The sequence below is a fragment of the Schistocerca piceifrons genome, chromosome 9 (genome assembly GCF_021461385.2).
Source record: "Schistocerca piceifrons isolate TAMUIC-IGC-003096 chromosome 9, iqSchPice1.1, whole genome shotgun sequence".
In the NCBI taxonomy this organism is placed as follows: domain Eukaryota; kingdom Metazoa; phylum Arthropoda; class Insecta; order Orthoptera; family Acrididae; genus Schistocerca; species Schistocerca piceifrons.
Genome location: NC_060146.1, coordinates 157145274 through 157161608, shown reverse-complemented (window position 1 = coordinate 157161608; position 16335 = coordinate 157145274). Strand labels below are relative to the sequence as shown.

The 16335-nt window shown below is 40.3% G+C and overlaps 1 long non-coding RNA gene across 1 annotated transcript; it reads left to right on the top strand.

Moving 5' to 3' along the window:
* Positions 1 to 397: 397 nt before the first annotated feature.
* Positions 398 to 15778, top strand: LOC124717370. The gene is made up of 3 exons (XR_007005745.1): positions 398 to 534; positions 6405 to 6467; positions 15511 to 15778. It is a non-coding gene; the product is annotated as an uncharacterized LOC124717370 (long non-coding RNA).
* The last annotated feature ends 557 nt before the right edge of the window (positions 15779 to 16335 follow it).

Genomic DNA, 16335 nt, shown 5'->3' with positions numbered 1-16335 from the left:
CATCCCCCCGTTGGCTTCGTGTGAGTATGCTTGTTAACTTTCTTTCCTACTATTATATGACTTCGTTTTTCTTTCAAAATTGATTAGTTCAAACTTTGGCGCACATGGCCATCGATATGTGTCTGTTTTTCATCCTGCAGTTGTACCATCTTGTCATCAAAGCGACCTTCAATTGTGGAAACTAATGCGAATTTTATTGTTTCAGTCTTGTGTAGTAACAGCATATAAACACAATACTCATTTCTTAACAAATTATTAGTGACACTGTAAAAATACAGCATCACTGCACCACATATTCCAATTTCACTGACTTTGACGGTTGGCACTACCCTCGTATTAAACACAAATAAAATGTAAAGTCTGTCTGCTGTTGTTGATGTTTACACGGACAGGCTAAGAAAGTTAGAAAATAATAATGCATTTTTTGGTTAAGTGCTCCAGATGTGCGTTTCAAAACAGTTGCCAATGAATATTGTGACTCTACGATAATAAATGTTGAATGAGTCGTTGGAAGTTGCGTTCTTCGATACGATGGTACGAAAAAATCAAACTCTAGACTAACGGATGTCGGTTAGAGACAAATTAAATTTTTAGTGAACGAAGGAAACAGTATTTTCAGCTTTGACCCAATATAAATAAATACCGCAAAGTGATATCCGCTCGCGTAGACTTAAAAAAAAATCTGACAAATTTATGTTCACCTCCTATGATTCTGATGTAAGCTGGCTGTATGTTGGAAAGTTTAATATAAAACTGGCCATCATGCCTTTGTAAGTGTACATACCAAGCAGTTCTCTGACCTTGTTAGTTACCATTTGCCTGAAGGTTGGTCCAGATATTTGAAACAGTCGTTTTTGTATATATTGTACATAATTTGCGTTATTTACATTGCCAACTTACCTTGATCAGTAGTTGCATATAAGGATACACAAGTGTCAACTGCATATATCTTTTTTGGTTGCCTGATTTGAGGTATTTACATCATTTGTATAAAACAGTATGAGACCTTTCTTTGCATGTGATACTAAAGCGATTTTGTAATTGGAGTTAGCTGACATCAGTCTTCCAGTCTATGTTCCACTCCGTAGGTGTGACCCAAACCACTTGTTTGTGAATCACTTATGTATCAAATGCATTCAGTTCTAGCAATGGCATTATTTTCTGGGGATCAAAGGCACAAAACATGAACACAGTTTTCAAACTGCAGAAAAAGGCCATAGGCATAATAACTAATCATAGTATTTGGGCTGATTTTAGAGAGCGATTTAAAAAACAATTACTGCTCCAAGTGGTTACATCTACCATTCCCTTGTGCATGTCTGGGAAAACATTTGCAAGTATTTCGCTAATAGCATTGTACATAATCGTGGCATAAGGTCCAGTTTGGTCTTGCATTTACTACGGAAAACCAAACAGAAACCCGAAACAGTACAATTTGTCAGAGATAAAGTTGTAGCCTATAATAAACTGTCCAAAGACAGAAAAAATTACCAAAACACATCTATTGAAAAAGGCAACTCAAACATACTTCATAAGTAATGCATAGGCCCTACTACACAATCAGAGATCATTTCGAGGACTAAGAGTAGGAGTTTATAATGGGACGACAACAACAACCTGTTACATTACAATATATGATCACAGTGCAATGCTCTTATGAGAAAATCACTCATTAGAGGAGGGAGGGGATTGCAGTAGTGGTGGTGGATTCTGACTCAGTTTTCCAGAGGGACTGAAGGCAGGACATGAAGGTGTGCAAATTCATGGTCCTGGCATAACTAGTGGACGCCCGTAGAATGTGCAGCAATGTATGGCAAAAGTGCATTTTATGTTATAAGTTATGTAGAGCAACTGTTTACAATCAAAATAACATTGTGCAATAGATAACAACTGAATGAGGTAGTACAGTTATTGAGACTCTGATTTCCTAGTCTGGAGGGTAAGGTTTGCTCTGTCTGGCCATCCTGATTTATGTTTGCTGTGGATTCCTTAAATCATTTCAGGCAAATGGTGGAATGGATCCTTCAGCAAGGCCATGGCTGACCACCAATCCTATCCTCGTTCAAAGATACTTATATATTCTATGTGCATGTATAGTCAAGCTATTTATTTTTGTTGCATTGTAATGACAAATCATTTATCATTGTGAGATGGACTCTGAATGAATGAATGAATGAATGAATGAATAAATAAAATGGGACCACAGTTAAGAGATAAAGCTGTTGCATTAATATCTTGTCATTTTGTAGATTTCTAATTATATGTTCAGTGTAGCACATTGTTGCTGTTTCTGTGCTTTTACCTGCTTCAGAGCCATGTTGACTACTGTTCAGTGGCTTATAATCCTTTAGATATTATTGATTTGGTGCTTTATTAGTTTCTTTAATACTTATTTATTTTTGTTTTATTTATTTATTCATCTCGAGTTTATCTCACAATGATACAGAATTCATCATAATAATACAACAAAAATAAGCAGCTCACATATACATACACATAAAATATACAGGCTAAGTATGTTTGATGATAACAGGACAGGTGCTCAGTCTGGCCTTGCTGAGAGGTATCATCCTGTCATTTGTCTGAAATGATTTAAGAGAACAACGGAAAACCTAAATCTTGATGGCTGGGCAGAGTGAACTCCATTCTCTCAAACATGAGGTCAGTGTCTTAACAGCTGCAATCCCTCATTTGATTGGTCCCACGTTTACAATGTTGTTTTGGCTATACACGATTTACATGAAATAACTTGTAATGTGAAACATAGTTTTGCACTGCATACTTCACGGACATCTGCTGCTGACTCGTGCACCATGAATGTGGTGCTATGCTTCTTGCACACCCTTCAGTCTATTTGGGAACTGACTTGAGGGCCTTAACCATCCTGCTATGCCCATGCATGCCTCCATGTCTTTCCTTCAGTCCATATGGAAAACTGAGAAATTGAGCTTGGGAGAATGACAAGACCAAACATTATTGGCACGCACTATAGATCTTGACACATGATTTTCTTGCAAAAGCGCTACATTATGATCATATACAGGGTGGTCCATTGATCGTGACCGGGCCAAATATCTCACGAAATAAGCTTCAAACGAAAAAACTACAAAGAAAGAAACTTGTCTAGCTTGAAGTGGGAAACATGATGGTGCTGTGGTTGGCCTGCTAGATGGTGCTGCCGTAGGTCAAATGGATATCAAGTGGTTTTTTTTAAATAGGAACCCCCATTTTTTATTACATATTCATGTAGTATGTAAAGAAATATGAATGTTATACTTGGACCACTTTTTTTGCTTTGTGATAGATGGCACTGTAATAGTCACAAACGTATAAGTATGTGGTATCACGTAACATTCTTGTCTTTAGATATTTGATATTTGCCTTGTGAGTGTTCTTTAGCACCACCCAGAGGACATGTGTGACTTATGGAATGTCATGGACATGAACAGCCAGTGCTCCCAATTTTTTCCTTTTCCTTTTTTAGTAAATTCATAATATTTACTGATGACATAATTTGTGGATAGAGGCCCCAAACACATCCATGCTGTATACAGCCAGTAGAATAGTGGAATGGGATTGCAACTGATTCATGAGTAGCAGCTTAACATTTAATCTTACAAAAACTCTTTTTGTGCAGTATGAAAAAAATAAATAAATAAATAAAATAAAAATAATAATAAAAAAACTAAATGTGACTCCCAGGTATACACTAGACGAGGTGCAATGTGTGTGAAGTTTCTAGGCATCCAGGTGGATAATACATTGAGGTGGCACCAGCTCAATGATAAAGGCTTAGTTCTGCCTCAGAAATCCCCCTCAATGTGCTGATTTGCAGGCATTCTTACTAGCATGCATTCACTCAGTACTGTCCCGCGGTGTAATGTCTCGGGTGAAAGAGCGAAGTTCTATGGGCAAATGAGCAGCAGGAATATCGTGTAAAATTAATAATCAAACACAAAGCAGACGTATCTTCAGGGCCTAGTGATTATTATATTTGTTTGGTAATACATTACAAGATGTAAGATACATGCAAAATACCCACAGACTTCAAGAAGAATATGATAATTCCAAATGTGAAGAAAGCAGATGTGAATATTGCTAAACTATCAGTTTAATAAGACCTGGTTTCAAACCACAAACAAAAATTCTTTACAGAAGAATGGAAAAACTGGTAGAAGCTGACCTTGGAGAAGATCAGTTTGGATTCTGGAGAAATGTAGAAACATGGGAGGCAATGCTCACTCTATGAATTCTTTTAGAAGATGGGTTAAGGAAAGGGTTATGTTTATAGCATTTGTAGACTTGGAAAAGCTTTTGACAGTATTGACTGGAATACCCTCTTTGACATTCTGAAGGTAATAGGGATAAAATGCAGGTAGCAAAAGGCTATTTACAACTTGTACAGACACCAGATGGCAGTTATGAGTCAAGGAGTATGAAAGGGAAGCAGTGGTTGAGAAGGGAGTGAGACAGAGTTGTAGCCTATTGCCGATGTTATTCAGTCAGTACATTGAGCAAGCAGTAAAGGAAACTGGAAAAAAATTGAATTAAAGTCCATGGAGAGAAAATAAAAATTTTGAGGTTTGCTGAGGACATGGTAATTCTGTCAGAGAAAATAAAGGATTTGAAAGAGCAGTTGAACAGAATGGGCAGGGTCTTGAAAGAAAGATATAGGAGGAACATAAACAAAAGAAAAACAAAGATAATGGAATGTTGTTGAATTAAATCAGAAGATGCTGAAGAAATTATATTAGGAAACAAGACTCTGAAAGTAGTAGATGAGTTTTGCTATTTGGGCTGCAAAAATAACTGATGATCGTCGAAGTAGGGAGGATATAAAATGTAGACTGGAAATGGCAAGAAAAGCGTTTCTGAAGTAGAGAGATTTGTTAACACCGAGTACAGATTTGATGTCAGGAAGTATTTTGTGAAAGTAATTGTACAGAGTGTAGCCCTGTATGGAAGTAAGGGGGGGGGGGGGGGAGGGATGTGTTAGTAAACATTATAGACGGAGACCAAGAGATGAATACAGTAAGCAGAATCAATAGATTGTAGGTTATAGTAGTTATTCAGAGATGAAGAAGTTTGCACAGTGTAGAGTGAAAGAAGAAGAAGAAGAAGAACAACAACAACATTACACCACATTGGCATTTGTTGCTAATAATAATGCTTTTTTTAGGATAAACTCTGCGATTCTCTACAATGATAGTACAGGTAAAAAAAATAATTTACCAATACACTATGCCTCCCTCTTCAGGATGCAGAATGGAGTTTTATACTCTGGTGTAAAAGTCTGTAGCAGTTTGCTGGTAGATATAAGCCTGGAAATGTAACTCCCAGAAATTCAAAAACTGAGTACAAGAATACCATATTAGCCATCCCTCCTACAATTTAACAGAATGCTTGTACTCAGGAATGTAAATTGCATGCAACTGTAATATTTGTATTACATAGACTGTGACAGTGCCAGAATATAGACAATATAGACAACTGATTTTGATCTGTGTAAAGTAAATTCCTGGTTTGAAATATTACATAAAACCAGCAGCTAAATGGTGTAATGGGAGGAGCAGACATTGTTTTCAAAATAGGCATTTTTTTCTCCTAATATAGATATATAAAGTAATCTAGAGGTAATTCTTACAGCTGTCACTGTGAATAGATTGGAGCTAGCCATAATTTGTTGTTAGTATGTTTTATAGAAGTGAACTGCAGTTGCTGCTTGTACCTGTTGATGTGTAAATTGAGTTATTACACATCGTTGAAGCCTCTGTTTCATATTTTTTGTTTTTTTTTCCGCGAAAACACTGTGAAGTTTAGCAAGATCAGCCATTGCCTGCAGGGGAAACAACTATTAAAAATAACTTTTTGAAAACATCCACAATTCACACTTAGTATTTTTTGATTTACCAGTTTCGCTCTTCAAATGAACAAGAGCATCATCAGAACACTGACTGACAGCACTAAAGATTAAACTGGCTATACTACAATACTTAAACTTCTGTTGTAGTACAGTAGTGAATGATGTCATTGACAATGCCAAAGATTAAATTTATGATTAAATTAATTTAATTTTTGGTACTGTGAATGTCATTATACATACATACTACTGTACTTTGAATGCAAATTTAACTGTTATACACATCCATTTTAATCTTTAGTGTTGTTATCCAAACTTTAATGTAAAGTTCAGTGCTGTCAGAAAACCTTAAACTGTGTATTCTGATGATTCTCTTGTTCATTTGAAGAGTGTAACTGGTAAATAAAAAATAGTAAATGAAACTAATGGTTGTTTTCAATATCTTAATGTGTGAAGTGAATGAATAAGTAATACTTCTTTCTGCTGACCTTCAGTCTTATCTCTCATGATGTGCAAATGGGTCTGACATGTTGTCTCCCTACAGGAATCAACAGAGGAGGAAGTGATGCACACGCTGTCTGGTGAAATAGACATCAAAGAGGAGGCAGTAAGTATTATTAATGGAAACACTTATTGTGGCTTTTCATTTATGCATTTATTTTTGTGCATCCATCGTGAAAACAAAGTTGTTACCAACACATGTTATGAGCCCTCACTAGTGAAGTTACACAGGACTTACACTAGCCTGTTGCTGCTGCTTTGATTGCAGTATATATTACCCACTTACCTATTCAACTCCTGGATTTCAATTTAACATTTTTTAATTATCAGATAAACTCATTTTGTTCCCTAATTTATCCACCTCTCTTCTGCAGATTTTTCCTGACAGTATGCCTTGTGATATGTGTGACCAGTAACACCTAAAAATTGTTGGTGTGTATCCAGGGTTAAATTCTGGAAAGGGAGGATCAGACTTTGTTACTTTCTCTCTGCTCTTCTTCTCTGGAGAAGGGATGCTTGCATCTCATTGACAGCGGCGTAATCATTTGTGGCAGCGCCTTTGTTCTGCAGTGACAGCTGTAGGAAACACAGTGGCCTAACTGGGGGTGTGCATATTTGAAAATGCATCCAACCAGATAGTGGCTGATACCATGCATATAACAAATGTAGCCGCCCACCTCTGAATTGCATCGGTGTCTTCCTTTAATCCAACCTGGGGGGGGGGATCCCAAACACTCAAACATTACTCAAGAGTAGGTCACTCTAGTGTTCTATACACTGTCTTATTTATGGATGAGCTACAGTTCCCAAAATTTTCCCAATAAAATGAAGTTGAGCATTCACCTTCCCTACTATCAACCTGATGTTCTCATTTCATTTCATATTGTTTTGCAACATTATGCCTAGATTTTTAATTGGAGTGATTGTGTCCAGCTGCACCCTACTAATGCTATATTCCTACTCATCCACATTAACTTACATTTTGCTATGTTTAGAGCAAGCTGCCATTCATCATACAAACTAGAAATTTTGTCTGAGTCATCTTGTATTTTGTCTAAGTCATCTTGTATATTTGTACAATCACTCAATGATGACACCTTCCTCTACATAACAGCATCATCAGTCAGCTGCCATAAATTGCTCCTCACCCTGTGTGTCAGGTCATATAAAAACAAAGATGATGTGACTTACCAAACGAAAGCGCTGGCACATCGATAGACACACAAACAAACACAAATATACACACAAAATTCTAGCTTTCGCAACCAACGGTTGCTTCGTCAGGAAAGAGGGAAGGAGAGGGAAAGACGAAAGGATGTGCGTTTTAAAGGAGAGGGTAAGGAGTCATTCCAATCCCGGGAGCGGAAAGACTTACCTTAGGGGGAAAAAAGGACGGGTATACACTCGCATACACACACACACACACACACACACACACACACACACCACACACACACACACACACACACACACAGACACATTATATATATATAAAGAATAAAAGCAGTCTGGTCACACTTTGCTGGAACACTCCCGGCAATACCCCTGTCTATGATGAACACTCACGGCCAAGGACCACTTACCAGGTCCTGTTACTTAGAAAGTCTCTGATCCACCCATATACCTGGGAACCTAAACCGTATGCTCTAACCTTCATCAACAATCTCCATTGGGCAAATGGTTTCTGGAAATCTAGGAGCATGGAATCTGCCTGTTGCCCTCCATTTGTGTTTTGTAGGATATCATGTCAGAAAAGGGCAAGCTAAGTTTTGCATGAGTACATGAGCAGCGGCTGTGATCCAGATGAAGATGAAACGGGGCTTCCGGAACAGCTGATGGGCATCTAGTGACTGTGATCCTGGTGATGACACGAGATGGCATTCTCTGATAGTTTGCAGTGCTGGTAGGCATTGTGGTGCGAAGTGTAGCTCAAGGATCGCCTGTCATCAGTCTGTAGCGTGTAGCTGAACTGGTCACTGAGAGGCTGAACGGCAACTGAAGTACCCGTCAGCAGAGAAGTGCAGGCACAGCGTCATGTGAACATGTGACGACATGGATGAGAATAGGTGCCTGTGACTGCAGCACTGTTTACCATGACCTGCGCACCAGTTACTGCACACCTTGTGCCTCCAGAATGTGTGGTGGTTCTGGAGACTCAGCAGTACATAGCTCAGTGACTCTTCTGTTCACAAATGACCTCCTTAGGAAAGGCACTGGTCGTACCTGGCCTGCAACACATGTCCACGAGTGTGGTGGCCAGAGATGCAGGTGCCTAGCCCTACATATATTACACTTCTGCTCCTCAAGGAGGATGCTGCAACCATCTCAGAGACATGCAACACACTGGGGAGAAGGCACCAGAAAGCATCAGAGCAGACAGGAACAAAATAACTTGACAATTAGTCAGTGAACATGGAACATGCCTGACAAAAGAAGCATGCTGCATTCGTGAAGGTGATGGCAACTGGCCACCATAGATTGTGAGAGGGAGGACTGGGCATAGGCAGTGTAAGCAGCAGAGATTTCAAAAAGGTGCAACCCAGGATCAGAGAACTCACGACAAGATTGGTGATGTCATAGTGGCAGTCGGGTAGATGTGGGGATGGCTGGCTGGACATGGAGGAGGCAGCACTGGCAGTAGTTGTGGTGAATTGACTGCCACTCAAAGTGGTGTTTAACCGAATGGTGCCCAAAGTTGTTGATTGCTAAATTCTTCCAACATGGGTTGTAAATAATGTGAGACTTTGTACGGTTTCTTGTATACAGATGGCTCCTTCCCAGTCGGAATTCTATGCCGCACCAAAAGTGTACTTGGCAATGGTCCAGGCAGATTAAATAATCCCGCATATTTCTCCTATAACTTCTCCAAATCCACTCTATCATGCCCTTTGATATGTGACACCTTTCCCCTTAGTGCAGTTAAATCGTGACTGTCCTGGCTGCTGGCAATCTACATCAAAATCCTTTCTAATTCACCTTCAAACATTTCTGAGTTAGCTGTCAGTGTACCTTTTGATAGCCTCACCTTCTCTGAACCAAAATTATCAATACTGATGGGCAATACCCAGTCACCTGCGCATAGGATGAACTGTCATACAAAATGTTGCACCTGGTCCAGTTCTTTGTTCTCTGGCAAGGGCTCTACCACACCAACAGTATCACCACCTACGTTCATTAAGATCAGCCTTACTGCACTCTTTGATATTGTATCCTATGAACTGAGTCTAAGAGACTGCGTACACAGTTTAATTGGTTTACCCGACATCCAAGGTGTTCCTTGCAACAGTTTGGTTCTTCCAGCAGTAAAACTGAGTTGGAACAACATCCCAACAATGCTGTTGTCAGCAAAGGACTTGGAAGAGCAGTTGAACGATTAGGGCAGTGTCTTGAAAAGAGGATATAAGATGAACATCAACAAAAGCAAAACGAGGATAATAGAATGCAGTCGAAATAAGTCGGGTGATGCTGAGGGAATTAGATTAGGAAATGAGACACTTAAAGTAGTAAAGGAGTTTTGCTATTTGGGGAGCAAAATAACTGATGATGGACGAAGTAGAGAGGATGTAAAATGTAGACTAGCAATGGCAAGGAAAGCGTTTCTGAAGAAGAGAAATTTGTTAACATCGAGTATAGATTTAAGTGTCAGGGAGTCGTTTTTGAAAGTATTTGTATGGAGTGTAGCCATGTATGGAAGTGAAACATGGACGATAAGAGAATAGAATAGAATAGAAGCTTTCAAAATGTGGTGCTACAGAAGAATGCTGAAGATTAGATGGTTAGATCACATAACTAATGAGGAGGTATTGAATAGAATTGGGGAGAAGAGGAGTTTGTGGCACAACTTGACATGAAGAAGGAACCGGTTGGTAGGACATGTTCTGAAGCATCAGGGGATCACAAATTTAACATTGGAGGGCAGCATGGAGGGTAAAAATCGTAGAGTGAGACCAAGAGATGAATACACTAAGCAGATTCAGAAGAATGTAGGTTGCAGTAAGTACTGGGAGATGAAGAAGCTTGCACAGGAGAGAGTAGCATGGAGAGCTGCATCAAACCAGTCACAGGACTGAAGACCACAACAACAACAACAACAGCTACATATAGTATCCAACAATAACTTACATGACCTCCCCTTTATATAGCCAAATAGACAGATGCCTGTCACTGATTTTGCATGACGGTGTCCCATAGTTGAACTTACTGGAAGCATTGCACAGTGGTCTCACTGGCCTCTGTTCTGTTTAACGCAGGGGCATGAGTGTTACCTGCACATCTGTCATTGTGGCTTCCCACAAAACTACCAAACATGGCATGGAGAGCCACACCTATAACATACAATCTCTGAATTTAACACTAATCAATCCTTCCTAGCTACTGAATCAATCTCAGTTAAAACTACTGCAGTAGCCATTGCTTCATCCAAGGTCTTCTGGACTCCACACACACTTTTTGTGACATTTCAGATGGCAAACCCCGCAAAAACGCATCAAAGGCCCATTGTCATGCCTCCTGAAAAAATGGTATTATTGACATGATCATCCTTAGTTAACTCATAGTATTAATATTGATTCCTGTGAGATGATCCACAGAAGCATCTATTGATTCTCCTAGCTTTATGGCTGTACCGTTAAGTTGTTCACAATAATGCCTTGAGGCATTCTCCCTCCTGAACAGCCCACAAACCCTCCCTGAAAATCTGAGAAGAACAGTACATCTTGAAATTTCTCATTGGACATTACACATGTTTTATCATCCATTACCAATTTTTAAGAAGTACACTTAACAACTGTTCTTCACTCCAGTTATCTAATTTTGTGGCCATGTGTGAACTATCAATAAAGACAATAACATTTGCCCCAGACTTATTTGAAAATGGTGTCGCCAGAGAGGAAGTACTAGCATCAAGGATGGGGAGATACATACTCGAAGCTTACCCTTACCTTCTGTAACACTTCAAATGTTTTACTTCTCTACTCAGAGCTCCATTATCAACTCTGATCTTTGCTACTTCATCCAGCAAATCTCGAATCACTCCTCAGGTTGTTAGTTTCTCACCAGCAGACATTTTGTTCATCACTACCACCACGAGTGTATTATATACTCACATATAAATGAAAGGAAAGGAAAAAAAAAAACAATCTGACAGGACCAAATAAAATTTAATGTTGGTACTCACTTGAGAACTTCCACTGCTTGCCACTGTTGCTGCATTTTCTTCCCTTCTGCACAGGTTTGAGTGTGGAACAGACTCCATGAAGCCATGGACCCAGGTTGTCAGTGGTGTGGACAGTGTTTACGTGGAATGGACTGAGTCATTGACTGGCATTGGCTATATTCAGCTAGTTGGAGACCATTTGCAGCCATTCATAGATTTCATGTTCCCAAATGACATGGAATTTTTGTGGATGACAATGTGCCATGTCATTAAGCCACTGTGATTGGTTTGAAGAACATTTTGAACAATTTGAGCAAATGATTTGACCACCCAAATCACTCGATGAGGATCCCATTGAACATTAATGGAACATAATTGAGAGGACAGTTCATGCACAAAATCCTAATTATGGACAGCTATAGATGCAACACAGCTCAGTATTTCTGCAGGGGACTTCCAATGACTTGTTGAGTCCATGCCATGTTGAGTTGCTGCACTATGCTGGGCAAAATGAGGGCCAATGCAATATTGAGAGGTACCCACAGTGTAATCTCCATTTAATGACCATTTCCAGCTCCAGCAGGTGTTCTGACACCAATATTGTAACACATATCTGAAACACACTGACTGTGGATGATGGGAGATGGTCCTCGGATCTGAGCGAACTGGAACCCTCTCGGGGGATACTGCCTTCTCGTAGGCACATATAGTGCCAGTCACGAGGGTTTGCATGCCTCTGTAATACCGAAGGTTATGCCGGTGGTAGCATAGCTACTGGCAGGGTCACCAGAGCTTCACAGGCCTCAGTGGAGAGGTCTGACGAGTGTCCCACAACTTAGGAAAGGCAAGGCTGTGTTTTTCCCAGGGACTTCTACCAGCAGTGGCCGGGTATGACTATGGTGACCCCAGGTTTCCTGGGCTGGGGCTGTCCAGTGCCACCAGACCTCTTTTACTGTAAACTCTGGGCATACTTCAGGGACCATCATTAGGCATTGCTGTGTCTCAGAGAATGAGGGCCTCGGTGTCACCGCCTGGACCAAGAGGAAGGTACACACCTCTATAAAAAGCCTTTCAGCCTGGAGGTGTCCTACTTGCTGATGAGGTGAATGGCTGTTGACATAAAACAGTCTCTAATGGACAAACGCGGGCACCCTCATTGCCGCACCCCCCCCCCCCCTTCCCACCCCTCCCCTCCCTGCCCCACCTCTGTAAATTAACATCAACTCCTAATGGGGCAGTTGTAACATCAGGTAATACATACACCTGTTCAACAAAGAGAGCTCAGTTGGTCAGTCCACCTGATGTCTCAGTATTATAGGAACAAGGCACCAGTGTGCCATAACACTTTCATCATAATCAAGAGTGCACAGGGAACTTTTGAGAATGTCACCCCTTTCCATATTTACAATGCATTCGAGGATATTGCTGGATCTTTAAAAAGTGTTAAAGAGCTACATGATGGAACACTTCTAGTTGATATTGCCACACCAAAACAAGTATCTAAGCTTCTGGAAGCCAAGGCCTTAGGTGAATATCATGTTGTGTCTGAGTTGCATAATACTCTTAATTTCTGTAAAGATATGGCTACGTGCTCCAACAAAGTGAGATGGACCCTGAGTAGTTATATGAAGAATTTAAAAATGTGTGTCACAAAAAAACTAAAGCATTTATTCTAATGTTGAACACTCCAGAATTACCCAAACACATTCTTGCAGGCTATAGCCATCTTAAGATTCGACCATTTGCTCCCAACCAAATATGGTGCTTCAGGTGTCAAAGATTTGGTCATACCACAGTGGCAAGTAACAGGACAGCTACATGGGGAAATTATGGAGGCTCAGCTAAGGAATCAGGTGATTCTTGTACACTCCCTCCAAAGTGTATAAAGTGCTCCAGGGATCACCCTGTGTGGCCAGGAAGCATGGGGTTTATAATGAGGAAAGGAAGATTCAGGAGTTGAAAGTTATGAGATATGTACCCTATGGTGAAGCTAAAAAAAAGCTTTCAAAGCTATGCAACCTCCAGTCTTTGCTATTTCTTTTGCACAGGACCTTAAGAAGTCAGCCAACAAGTGTTTCATAAGACAGTTGAGATGAGGAAGCTCCGCTTCTTCTTGTCTAATGAAAAGGTCTACAATCTTTCATTTTCCATGTGGCGATTGTGATCAGCTTTCTCTATGGCCAGAGACACTGCTCCAGGATCTAATCAGATTCATCATCTCATACTCCATCATATTTGTCCTGGAGCTGAAGGCAGACTCCTATCTTGTTTCAGTCAGATCTTGTTTGATGAGTAGTACCCCACAACTTGGAAGGAGGCAGTATTAATTCCATTATGGAAACCAGGCAAGGATCATGACAGTTATCAGAGTTTAACCCTTACCAGTTGTACGAGTAGAACTCTAGAGCCCATTGTCAGCAGCCACCATGTCTGACTCCTCAAATGCTCAGGTCACCTGTGCTGTTCACAGAGTGGTTATCAGCTGTTCTGTTCTGCTCATGACAACTTAATTCTGCTGACGATGGCAGTACTGGATCCCTTTTTACGCAGAAACCATTTGGTTGGTGTGTTTTCTGGCCTTAAGAGAGGATATGACAGTATTTGAAAGTACAACATTCTTCATCAACTTTATGAATGGGGACTACGTGCATATCTGCTGCTTCTTGTCCAACCCTTCCATGAGAACTGATGCTTTTGATATTGCGTTGGTGATGCCTTGTCTGATTACTATGTTCAGGAGAACATGGTTCCACAAGACAGTGTACACAGTGTCATATTGTTGAAGTCACTGTCATTGGCATTTCCTACACAGTCAGGAGTCCTGTTAAATGCTGTTTCGCTGTCTGTTTGTGGATGACTTCACAATCTTCAGCTCTTCATTTATTCTTACAATGACAACAAGGCAACTACAGCTGACCATCTGGAGGCTGGAAGCTTGGGCCAATGGATCTGGTTTTAGGTTCTCTCCAGAGAAAACTACATCTGTACTTGTTGAAGTTTTAACCAACCAGAGCTCACAATGGGAGACAATATTTTACATTTTAAGGATGCTGTGCACTTTTTAGGTGTACTGTTTACCTAAAAATTAACCTGGCTTCTGCTGCTGGAAGGCCTGCGAACAGAGGGTTTCAAATCATTGAATATTTTCAAATGTCTCAATGGAAAGGCATGGGGAGCCATCAGATCATGCCTCTGGCAGTTTTATAGGGCATTTGTTGGATCACAGTTAGATTATGCAATGTGGCTCATGGATGAACCCATATTTCCTACCTCAAGATGTTAGATGCTGATTACCATGACGACATTCAGATATCAAGTGGAGCCTGTCAAACCAGCCCAGTTCAGTCTTTACATACAGAGGCAAGTGCACCAACACTCTGGATTTGGCAGAGCCTCCTCCTGGCTCCACAGGCCATGAAAATCTGAGTGTTTCTTCAGTATTTGGCATTTTGTGGAGCAATCCTCCCCAATTTTGAGTTGCTGTTCAGGAATCAGCCCCATGCGCCTGAGCCATCTGTGATACCTGCTACTGACTATTTCAAGAATCTGGATATATGAGATCTCTGAATACATGGCTATCGATGGTACAGATTGCCATTTTGGCATCTTCAGAGACAAACTTGGCACAGTACCGGAATGGCTTGAGTGCCATTTGGTCAGGTACATTGCCACATCCGCGAGACATTCCTGGCTGCTGGTATGCAGGAGGATCGATTTCAGAACCACCACCTCTGCTGACATTGTTGTGGTAGGAGGAGTGATGACTGGTCATGTGGTTCCAACCCTTGGACACCAGGGCTGATCGTGCAGTTCAGTGACCAGTGCCCGCTGTCTGGCAGTGGTCTCATTACTGTTCTGGGCTCTGTCTTCTATTCCAAGTTCTCTTATAACTTTGTCCCATTGTATTATGTACTGAATGGTATAATTAACTACTTTCATGTCTGTATTTTCCATTGAGTGTCTGTATGATCTCACATTGTTTTCTTACCTGTAGATATTGACTGACTCCTACTGGCGACCACTTGAAGAATTTGAACAAATTGACATTAAAGAAGACAGTGTTGTAAGTATATGTGTATGTAAAGACTTAACGTGTTATTGATTAAGCTAAATTAAGTTATTAATGAAAGACTGTTCCATTTGATGATGTATCCCATATTTAGATCTTTGACTTGTTTCGGACTTCACATCGGAGCCATTTTCAAGCGGATCCGAAGTGCACGTGCCCTCTCTGTGTGGCAGTACTGCAAGATACAAGTCACTCAAAGTTTCTCGGTCAATGTGTATTCTCCCTGGTGTTCTCTGATGTGATTTCATTGATTATCCTATAAAAGAATGCAACAGTTTGACAGAGAAACTTTGAGTGACTTAAATGTTGCAGTACTGCCACACAGAGAGTGCATGCATTTCAGATGCACTGATGTCCTGGGTGAAGACCTACATGAAGAATCCATCAGCAGCTGGAATTACTTTTCATTAATTGAATCTACAAAAAGTTCCTTTACTTTACACCTATGGCAAAAAAAAAAAAAAAAAAAAAAAAAGAGGGGGGGGGGGGGGAGAGAGAGAGAGAGAGAGAGAGAGAGAGAGAGAGAGAGAGAGAGAGAGAGAGAGAGAGAGAGAGGAGAAGAAGAAGAAGAATTGTGACCACAGACGTAAAGTAAAGGAAATTTATTCTATATACATGTCACTGTTTTATTCGCGACAGTGTCGCAGCTTGTGGAATTGAATCTAAAGTTGCGAAACAACAGACATTTCTAAACATGGAAAACTGGTAAATTAATGAAATACATGTTATCTTTTAAAGGAATGGGAAACT